We start from the raw sequence: 12,044 nt of genomic DNA, 5'->3' as shown, positions 1-12,044 counted from the left end.
CGAACTCTTTTTACCATCATGCTCAGTTAGCCCTTGTCATCACCACGAAGTGAACCTTTTCCTCGACCTGACACCTTAACCTTAGGTATACCAATCAAATTCAAAGGACTAACCCAATTTTATACGCACTTTTCTTACTTTCAATAGCTTTCACCCTAGTATACTCACTGAGACTTTCTTTACCCATAAGCTTGTCATTTTGGTGTCAATCTACTCTTTTGGAGTTTAAAAGAAAATCACCAGTCCTCATTAAAAACCCTCAAGGTACATTTCACAACCTAAATGTACTAATATTGTACCAAAGATCACCACTAAAATTTTCCTTAAAAATAATGCTCAATCCAAGCGTTCGTAGTAATAAACTAGTTGGTTTCTCAAATGTGAAAGCAACACCGAATCTCATTAGCTAAACATGTCATACCACTAATAACTCCTTAAGTAGTTAGTATTCACACTTGACAATGATGTATTCGTTTCCACGTAACACTAGTACCACATTGTGAAAGTCTGTACGGCTAATATGATAATGATAGCTGGTGCTTATTATAAAATTCGGATTCAACACAAGTACAATTACTTTGTCAAAATTCTTGGATATAAATTACCAAAAATGATAAATAAACACCACTTTTCAAATTATGAGAATATAATTATGATGTTCTAAATTGATATATATGCTAATAATAGAAGGTGCAGGCACCACATAATGGTGCATATTTCTTTTTTGTATTTATAGATAAAAAAAAGAGAGATAAGCTATTTACAGCTGATTCCAACTTTATAGTTCGTACATTTGATTCCTCTCTTAATTTACCTTTAGAAACATTGACGTTAACATGAAAAAATATATGATATTGTAGATCTTATCGCTAAATAGCTCGTAGTTAATCTGATTGTTTAACATCGTTAACATAAACGATCCCGGCCTTGTTTCTTTATTTGTTTACAATGTTAGATTTATAATCTTGAAAATAAAATAAGTTACTTAATCGGCAGGAGAACTAGGGTTTTAAAAAAAATAAAGTTGAATAAACACATGAAGAAATAATAATCATATTTTTGAGTTGAAACCAAAAGGACAGTACAATTATTACAGCAAATAATAAACAACCCCACACACAAAAAAAAAAAAAGCTATAAGGAATTCATTTTAGATCTTATATTGCAAAAATGGCTCGTAGTTAACATGATTATTCAACGTCGCTATCGTTGTTTAATAAGACTAGTGATAAAATTTTTTGTTGTTTACTGACATAAGTTGTTTATCGTTAATTTATGATTTTCTTGTAATAAATACAATACAATTTTTTTTCTTTTTAATCTTTAAATTTTTACATAATCCATCGGTTACTTTTTTCCTTCTATACTCGTTTAAAATGTGAGATTTATAATTTTGAAAATAAAATAAGTTACTTGTTTAGTGACGAAATTAGGGCTTTCATTAAAGAGATTCAAAATATGACTAAGTAAGCACACGAAGAAATCAATTGGATTCAACAGCTAAACCCCCTTGTAATACCCTAGCTCCGCCCCTATAATTGCTACAACGTGATGTAAATATGATTTGATGATATAATAATTTCATACTGACGACGTGTATAACTTAAACCGTTACCTAACTAGGAATGATATCATCCATGATCACTTAGAACTCTTTTTCTCCTCAACTAGAAAAGTAAATGAGAAAATTCCATACTCCACCTATATATAGCACTACAAAATCGACTCATTTTTCTCCACAACTACACACCTCTCACATTTCTTCATTTTTTTTTGTTACAAAAAATAAATAAAATGAAAGATCAATTTCATGAATTAAACTTTAGGGAATTTATGGATGAGTTAACAAAGCAAGAACAAAGTTTTTTTCAGAAAAAAGCAGCTGAGAATAATAATGAGAAATCATATGTTACTGAAATTTTTGGTGAACTTTATTTTAAAGAAAATAATGGTGAGTACTCATTCATAAAAAACTTTTTTCCTCCAATGCCAAAAAAAAGTTCTAGTGAAAATAATGCTAATTATAAAGCATCTATTTCTCAAGCTGAATTTGAGAAAATTAATTTCAGTGAGAAGCTACCAAATGGTGATGATATAGTTGTCAATTATGTGACTGATGAGATGCAAAAAGGTATTATTTCCTTCTTCTTTTTTTCTTTTTGTAAGTATGTTTTGGTACGATAAAAGTCATTTTTTAGGGAAAATATCTTTTAGGAATTTCTTTCTTTTTCAACTTTTTTGAAAAACTCTTTTTGATGGAAATGATCTAGTTCTACTGTATTCCATAAAATAGGAGTAAGATATGCATATATTCTATTCTCTTCAGATCCAATTGTAGGATTACATCAAATATATTGTTGTTGCTGTTGTTATTGTCTTTTCGATAGGAAGTAAGATATGCGTACATTCTACTCTCTCCAGACTTACTTGTAAAATTGAAGCGAATATTTTGTTGTTGTTGTTGGTATTGTCTTTTCGATGGGAAGTACTAATTTTCCTGGAAAATATATTTGGTAATTGGACCACTACTAAAAACACAAGGTATTTCTGATGGAAAGTTCATCAAAAATATCTCTGACAAGAAAATTTTGAATCTATTTGTTTTTAAACAAATATGTATATAATGTCAACAAGTTCTATAAAAAAAAAGTACCAGAAAATGACTTTCTGATGAAAAACATTTTTCTTCTAAAAAGGATTTATATGTTATATGAAATACACTCTTAATTAATTACATGTGTCTACAATAAAATAATGGATTCTTTCTTTTTAATCTTATTTTTATTTGGCTTTTTTATAGCTCTTATGAATTGTGATGCAGGTAAAGGAGGAAAAAAAATCAAATGATGCTTAGAAGGAAGATCTTAGCTAATGCTATTAATGTGATGCATGTTTGTATCTTGTCTTCATTAAGTTAAATAAACATCATCAATATCTTTTTGATGTGTCGTTCAATTATTTTTGTCTTATTTTTATCTTGTAATGCATGTTTGTAACTTTGGCTTTATTAAGTTAAATAAACATCATCAATATTTTATTGATGTGTATTGTTCAATTATTTTTATCTGATTTAAGGATCTATCATTCAATTATTTTTGTCTGATTTTAAAGTGGAATAGGATAAGTTTCAAATTACTTTTACATCTAATTAAGTTACAATTTTGCCCACATATATAGATCATTTAAAGTTTATGAGTTCTTATAACAAACTCAAGTTATATAAAAGTAATAAAAATTTACAATCAAACATATATAGATATTAGTTTTGATTTTTCGAAGTGACGGTGAAAAGGTTGACGAATAAGTTATTTTTACGGCTACTCTACGCAATCATACATGAGATTATGATTTATTTATTTATTACAAATATGTATCTATAAGATCTAAATAAAAGTTAATAATTATTGTGACTATATATATTCTGATCTAGATCCATCCGCCTATGTAATTTATGTCAAATTCACTATTTTTCAATATATAACTGAATTAATCAGATTCCAAAACGAATCGTAAATACAAAGTTACTAACCCCAAAGAAGATTTTCCAGTTGAGAAACATTATAAAAGCTGACTAGGATTAGTAAGACTGACTGAGATCCAATGTGTAAAGCTTAGAAATAAGACAAAGTTTGTTACTTTTTAGTCAAGTAGGTGAATTATACGTATCAAAATTAGGGGGTGGGGGTGGGGGTGAGGGTGAGGGTGTGGGTGGGGTTGTGGTGGTGGAAAATTTGTACATCTCTCCGAATTATCATAAATGGTGTGTGTATACTCTTCGTTATACTTTAGAACATCAGTATCTTTACCGTTCAAATTTTGGAGTATATATATCATTTATTATACTAACGATGGGATACGTGTCTCAATCTTAACAACCGACCCGATATTTATTAAATTTGACACACATGTCCCACCGTTAATATAAAAGGTACATATGCTCCAAGATTAAAACGGTAAGGTCGACATTGATGTTCTAAAAGTATAACGAAGGGTATATACACATATTATTTAAGATAGCTCAGAAATATATTTTTCCTTTTTCCGTTAAAAAAATCTTATCTACGAGTAATTTAATAACAAATTAATAATGAATTTCGTAGTAATTTTTTTTAAAAAAATAGTGAAATGAAATACACATATTTAAAGTTTTCCAACTCTTTTGCACAAATCAGGACCAGCAAGAATGTCAAATATGACCCAAAATTGATAGTCTGCCCAATTCATCAAAAATCTTATAAGTTGGCCTAAAATAATTTCGTATTTTGAATAGATCATTAGCTCAATTTAACATAAATTTATTTTTAAGTGATCTCTAATTTAGCTTAATATTATCCAAATACATAAAGTTTTCTAACTCCTTTGCACAAATCAGGACTTTCCAGCAGGGAAGTCCAATAAACAAGAAACTACGTAATTAGATATACTCAACTATCAGATATATTATTATTATCTACACATTTAAATATTACGTCTCTTATTACTGATTAAGAGTTTTCTATCATATATTGAGGAAGATACACGTAGGTACATATATTTTTGCTACCAGATACACCAAAAATAAGAAAAGAGGCGAGTGAGATGGTGAGGAAGGCGAGCGGAATTTGTTATGTATCTCAGATATATGTGAATTACACTAGATACATATATTTGTATGTATCTACATATATTTGTATGTATCTAGTTGGATTGAATGTATCTGAAATATCAGAAGAGTGGTGACCGAGATGTGTGAGAGGCGCAAATATGGCCTAAAAATTGATGTCTCATCCAATTGGCCCAAATTTCTGTTAATTGGACATAAAAATAACCGGAGACTTGACCCTAACCTAGGATCCTGACTCAACAATTTTTGTTTGAAGTTCAAGCAACATTAATGAGTAGAATCGAACAAAAATGGCTAATTGAGTGGGAAAAAAAGGTTGAACGGCAATTATATGAACTTTAGTCACATGTACTTGAACTTCAGTCTAGCTAGTAGCCAGTTACGAGTTAGACCAAACCCGTAAGTGTTTACCCAAATAATTTATATTAATAAATTCATCAAATATATATATATGTCGAAAATCTAAATGCGGATAATATATTTTCAAGCCTAACTTTTTTTTTTTGTTCATCCTTTTTTTTTTATAATTTGAAAATAGTATTGAAATGTCATTTTAATGAAAATGACTAATTACACCTTGCATAAAGTAAAGTAATCTTCTTATTTGGTCAAAGAAATTTCTAATGGTCAAATTATTATTAAATATAAATCTAGTCCAACTCATTATACTAATCTGTAAGTAGTTTGCAATTAATTACAATCACGCAATGCACATTTCTCATTTCAAAAATATTATTTATAGGTTAATTAATATGCTTCAAGTTATAGACGATATAGTCCTAGTAATTTAAAATTACATACTTACCTCTTTATACAATAGAAACTTTAAATAAATATAGCTTGAATAATAATAATTGTATATTACAAGAGCATTAAGTGTTTAATTTTAAAAAACATGAATTATACCACCAAGCTAAACCAGTATTTAATTGGTCATAATTAACTAAGGTTAAATTTCCATTAAAGAAGCTATTAAAAAGGACAAAGACAGTAAGAAACTAAGAATAATATACCAAACGTCTAAATATTTTAGAATAAGAGAACTACAATATAATAGTTTTTGTAAACTGATTAAACTCTAAATTGAAGTTTGGGAATAATTATGGAATAAAATATGATGCATCATGTGTATCTAATTTAGCTTCACAAGTTACTTAATAAACATTCTTTTATGATAATTTATTTTGTTGATTTTATTGAATACATACCGGAATAAGACTCCCAGGTTATCGAGGACATGAAGCTAAATAAGAAGATATCGAGGTTTAAAATTAGAGTAGAAAGTTAATTATTAGTAGGTAGTTGAGCATTGTCTAATTTCTTTATCAGCAAAATTATTATTCTCCTAATATCTTAGTCTTTTATATTAACATGGTGTCTCCTTTGTTCCAATTTTCGTATTACTTGTTGTTGATATTGTTCTTTACTTCATTGTTTTGGATCCAATGATATTTGTTATTGCATTTTCTTTTCAAACCTACTTTGATATGTTTTACTTAAGTCGAGGATCTATCGAAAACAACATTCTACCTTCACAAAGATAAAAGTAAGATATACATAACTACCATACTCCCATGATTAAAAAAAAAATGAAGAAATAAAAAACTAATAAACCAAACCAAAATAGTTACAATTTAGTTTGATCTTAATAAAAACTGAATCAACTGGCTCAAATACACTTCTACTTAAAACCTTAAACTCGAAAATTGAATGTGGTTACACAATATAATTAGAAACAAGAGAATGAGGTGCTATCTTATTTTAAAATTATTATTGTCTAAATATTTTTATTATTGTAAGCTAGACTGAATATAATTTTTTGTGATTTTCACACCTTAACTATTAAATGTTTCCTTCTTACTTAAACTTGTATTAAAACACGTTTAGTTTAGTAGATGATGATATATGGTTCAAGTTAAAAAAAAAAACAACTGATATTTAGTTTAATCACATTCTATGTGTATTATAATATATAAAATTATAATAATTTATATAGGAAAAAGACAATAAATAATTGAAGGGTAAAACTCAAAAAAAAAAATGAAATTTTCAATGTGTTTTTGACCATTAACTAAACATATATATTATGTCTTTAAAATATCTTTAACTCTTACGACAGACTTATTTCGAATATACTTTGATTTAACATTCTAATTAGTCTTTAACATACTTACCATTAAGACATTAATATCACATGGATAGTAAAAGCAGTCACACAATCTTTATTCATAATTCAATCATATTACATAAATCTATTTACATTTTATTTTAGCTATATATATCATCCCAAAATCATTTTTTCAATAAACAAACATATCATTTTTCATTTTTTTTCTTCCTCCAAAGAAAATCATGAGTAGAGAATATAAGTATGTTAGCCTTAGTGACCTTTTGAAAACAAATCCAGTCCAACTAACAAAATTCACAAATGCAGCACCAACTTTTTGTATGCCTTCTCCAGAGCAAAAAATTGAAGAAATTAGTGGTGATTACTCACTTTTTATTTGAATTTAAAAATAAATAAATTTAATTTTCATTATATATTGTTTTTACCATCCAAGGGTATGGTCAAATGGTTAAGATTTTGTCACTCTTAATCAGATGTCTCAAAATTTGAACCCTGAAATGAAGTACTTTTTTGTGAAGAGTGTTCGAAACTTCCCCCTCCCCCTCCCAATTTTCATTAAATATTGTTTTTACCACTCCAAGGGTACGGTCAAATGGTTAAGATTTTGTCACTCTTAACCAGATGTCTAGAAATTTGAACCCTGAAATGAAGTGCTCTTTTATGATGAGTGTTCGAACCCCCCCCCCCCCCCCCCCTAATTTTCATTAAATATTGTTTTTACCACTCTAAGGGTACGGTCAAATGGTTAAGATTTTCTCACTCTTTAACCAGGTGTCTCGAAATTTGAACCCTGAAATGAAGTGCTATTTTATGATGAGCGTTCGAAACTCTCCCCACCCCACCCTCCCCCGCTTAATTTTCATTAAATATTGTTTATACCACTCCAAGGATACGATCAAATGGTTAAGATTCTGTTACTCTTAATCAGATGTCTCGAAATTTGAACCTTGAAATGAAGTGCTCTTTTATAGAGACAACTAGAACCCCCTCCCCCCTCCCCCTTTTAAAAAAAAATTATAAATCTTAATTAATCAGACCAATGAAATTTAGATTGTTTATTGTTTTGTTTTTCTTCTTTCTTATAATTAAATTCATTTTTTTCTTTTCGTGTATTTTTTTTCTCTCTAGAGAATGTGAAAGCGGAGGAGGAGGAAGAGGTGGAGACAGAAAATGAAGTGGAAGAAGAGCCAAATAGCAAGGGGAAAAGAATTATCAAAGGGAGAAGATGAAAACTCAAGATTATGTACTTGATGAAGAAGGAAAAGAGGCAGCTCATGAAGTAGAAAAATCATGAATTAAGAATCTATGTTTTTGTCATTTTCATCAAATTATTGATGTTGTTTAATTATGTCATGTTTTTAAATTTTCAAGTTAATTTTGTTGCAAGGGGTATTAGAAATAGCCAAGAGGGGCACTAGATATGTTGCTTTTTTATATCTATGAAATTGTTATCATTTTGGTTTTGTGTTTGCTAGAATTGACTTGTTAATTTTATTGAAAGACTTATATTCTAATAGTATATGAATGTAAATCAAACCAAGAAAATAAAATAAATTGAACTATTAATTAAATATCAGATCTAGAAAATAAGAGAAATTTAAATTGTTGACTTCGAGTCATGTGATCAAATTTACTTTCTATGTTGTTTCCTTAGTAGAGAAGGGTTTGTAGGGCTTATTTATTTATTTTCATGTTTTGATCCCTTTTTAAAATAAATATTTAACTCTAAAGCGTAATTAAAGAATGAGCTCTATGAAAAAAATAAACGTAGAAATCAAGATATATAAAATGTAAACATGTCGTGAAAGAAAAACAATTATATATAAACGAATGACAATTCTATTGATAAAGGCACTGAAAATCAAAACACAACAAATTCATCCAAATTAAAATCCATTCGAATTTATAATTCTTATTCAAAGATGTTATTTTTTAAGTTTCTGATTTAATGAATAGTTTTTAAAATAAATTTCTCAATTGCCTCCTCAGATTGATAATAATATTTGAATTAATTAATAACAAGAATAAGCCTGGGATCCCACTTGAGCAGTTATGCTTTAATTTGGTCAAAATTCAAGAAATCTATCATGGATTATGAAAATATGAGTTTATTTATTATTATTTTTGCATTTTGCATTTTGCATCATGTGTCTTTCTTTTTTCTTTTTCTTTTTTTGTAATTTACGCTATATATTTTTTTTTTAATGATTTGAGTTCTTGTCTTTTTGCTTCCTTTCAAATTAGTCTTTCCGTTCATTTTTATTTGTCATACTAAAAATATGTATTTATTTTTACTTGTTCATTTTATACCTATTTTACCTTTATATTATTAAGAGAATTTCTTTGAGGAAGTAATCATATTGATGGGTTCGCTTATAGAATTCCTTAATGCTGTCTTATTTCGAACGTAGTTTGATTCACGTGGATAGCTCAAGGTGAAACTAATAAAGAAAAGTTATTGAACAAGTAAAAAATTTCAACTTATTTATGGAAAACAGTTATAGTTTAAAAATATAATAATAAATAGCAATATATCGTTTTTATAGCAAACTCTCTCCTTCTCTCTCACCCTCTCCGTTAAACTCCAGTGTTTTCTTGCACAAATTCTCCGCTTCATCAAATTGCTTCGGCCAAGTACCTGATGATTTTCAATTCAGCTACCTAATTAGAGCCTAAGAATCACCTATATTTTATTCAATCAAATATAGATGAGAGTTTTGTATTTTATATTAATTATATTTGAAAATTGTATATATATGTTTGTATCAATTATATTTGTATTAATATGAATATAATATGTATTTTTATATCAATTGTATTCAATTAAAGATATGATGAATACAGTTGTATTCGTTGTATGCCAAATACAATTGATACAGAATAGAAAATAGTTGTGCATTAAATAAATACTTAATACAATACAAAATAAATACAAAATACAATCCTCTCTCCTCCCTCTCTCATCTCGCTCGCCTTCTCCTCCTTATCTCGATCTCGCTCGCCTTCTCCTCCTTCTCTCGATCTTGCTCGCCTCTCTCTTCGTAATATGTATTCATTTTGATACACATCATTTTGTATTTGTATTATTATTATTTTCAAAATCTACAAAAAAAATATAAAAATACAAATGCATAGCAAATAAAAATATTGCTACGAATTGTAATTATTGAAACTGTAGCTATGAAGTTCTATTTAAGGCCTAATATTTGTTGTTTCTGGAAATTTTCAACTAATAAAGCCTTTCCTTTAGGCCCAAATTTTTTTTGACTGAAATTTTATGATTTTATTTTCACTTAAAACTAACTTGAAGATTATAAACAAAAAGGTACAGAATTTATATAATAAATAATTTTTTGCTTAAAATAATACTGAAGATTATAAAAAAAAAAAAAACAGTAAGGTACATAATACTGTATAAAAGGAAAAAAGGAAGAAATACTATTTACTTTTTATCAAAAATATTTTAGACTTTGAATTAAACAACTCAACTTTTTATATTAATAAATAAATATTTTACAACATCATCTAAGATAACGTAGTACAAACAAATGGCTAACGTTGGATTAACTAGACTTCACTTTTACTTTTATAAATAATACTTAATATTTATTATTTAAAATTAAAAAAATTATGTCTTTGAAGAATATTACTCAAAAACAAATTGTACATTAGAAAAAAAAAAGACAACTCTAAGTTATTATTGTTCTTATATATAGATGTGTATATTTAAGTGTTTTTATTAAAATTTAGATTTAGGCTACTAATTTTATGAGATACATATGTTGATTCAATGTTCCAATCATTAGTACACATTAGACTATTAATTTTATCAAAACCATACGTTGACTCAATATTCCAATCTTTAGTACATTTAAGCTATTAATTTTATCAGACACATACTTTGATTCAATATTCCAATCTCTAATCCACTTATAATTAAGACACTATAATTCTAAGTAGAATGAAAAAAACAGTAACATAATCAACATTCATAATTCAATGTTGATTCTTGAATATAGCTTACTGAAGCTCTATTGTGATTTTGATTTTTGAATAGGTTAGTGAATATTGTTATTGTATATTATAAGTTTTATGTAAGTGACATTGTATTTTCTCTTAAATAAAACTTTTTGGCTTTCTTGATGAATTTTTTTAAAAAAAGATTACTTGCTTATTAAAGAAGAACATGAGAGGCCAATCAAGCAACAAAGCATGAATTGAGAATTCATGTTTTGTCATTTTTAAAAAAATACTGTTATTTTTATGCATGTTTTAATTATTTTTTTCGGGATTATTCTTATTGATCGGCTTGCTTCAAGGGAGACCATAAATATTATGGTGCAATGATAAGTATCTTTTATTTTTAATTAAAATACCTGAATTTAATATTTTTTGGGGAAAAAAATATCTTTAATAAAAAAAAAATTATGGCACTTCTCGACGAGAATTCAAAATATCTCCATTACAACAATAATAACAATAATATCAAGACTACTGCCCACTTAAATAAACAACCCCCTACCCAACCCCAAATCCCAATATTCATTCTTGTCAAGTGTCAGACAACAAACAATCAAACATAGGATGATTTCTGAATTTGGTTAACAAATCACAAAATTATTGATTTATTGATAATGGGTTATTGATTTAGCCGTACAGTAATGATATAGATCTTTTTATAATGAGACCATCAATTTTTAACGGTTTGAGATTTTCCTTAATGGGTTAATCGAATACCCGATAATAAATTGATAAATTATATTTATACCATTCGATATATAAAGTTCTTGACTTAGAGTTTAGTTTCATACTTTTATTTCTAGTTGTCTTGAACTCTCGATTATTCTAGTGTTTACTTTTGAGAAAGATGCAATCTATCAACTCATATGCATGGTTCATTTGATTTGTCACCTTATTTCTAGGTGATTTTCAATGATTTTTTTGTTTCAAATCTTATCGGTTAAACCGATAACCAAACTGAATATCTACTACATCATGTGGAGTGGCACAACATATTCCTATTCTTAAGCATCAATACAATCACTCTAATGATGTCTTTACAAATGGACATCAATTTTTCATCTATGTCTAATGTCACACTAGTTTTAGGAATAATGAAACATCATGCACAAATAATATACTAGCAATTTGTCAGGTATGAAACAGTCACAGTTTCTTGAACAGCAATAAGCAATAAAAGAGCTGAAAAACAGATATTACAAAAATCTCTACACATTTTTAGATTTTTAGTAGTTGTTCTTGCTTTTCCCGTACGCGTTGTTGTATGTACGTCGAGCCACTCTTTACAATCGT

Source organism: Solanum verrucosum, unplaced genomic scaffold (genome assembly GCF_900185275.1).
Source record: "Solanum verrucosum unplaced genomic scaffold, falcon-dt-bn FXZP01000128.1, whole genome shotgun sequence".
Lineage (NCBI taxonomy): Eukaryota > Viridiplantae > Streptophyta > Magnoliopsida > Solanales > Solanaceae > Solanum > Solanum verrucosum.
The sequence above is the reverse complement of the archived record's forward strand: the minus strand, read 5'-3'. Positions refer to the sequence as shown.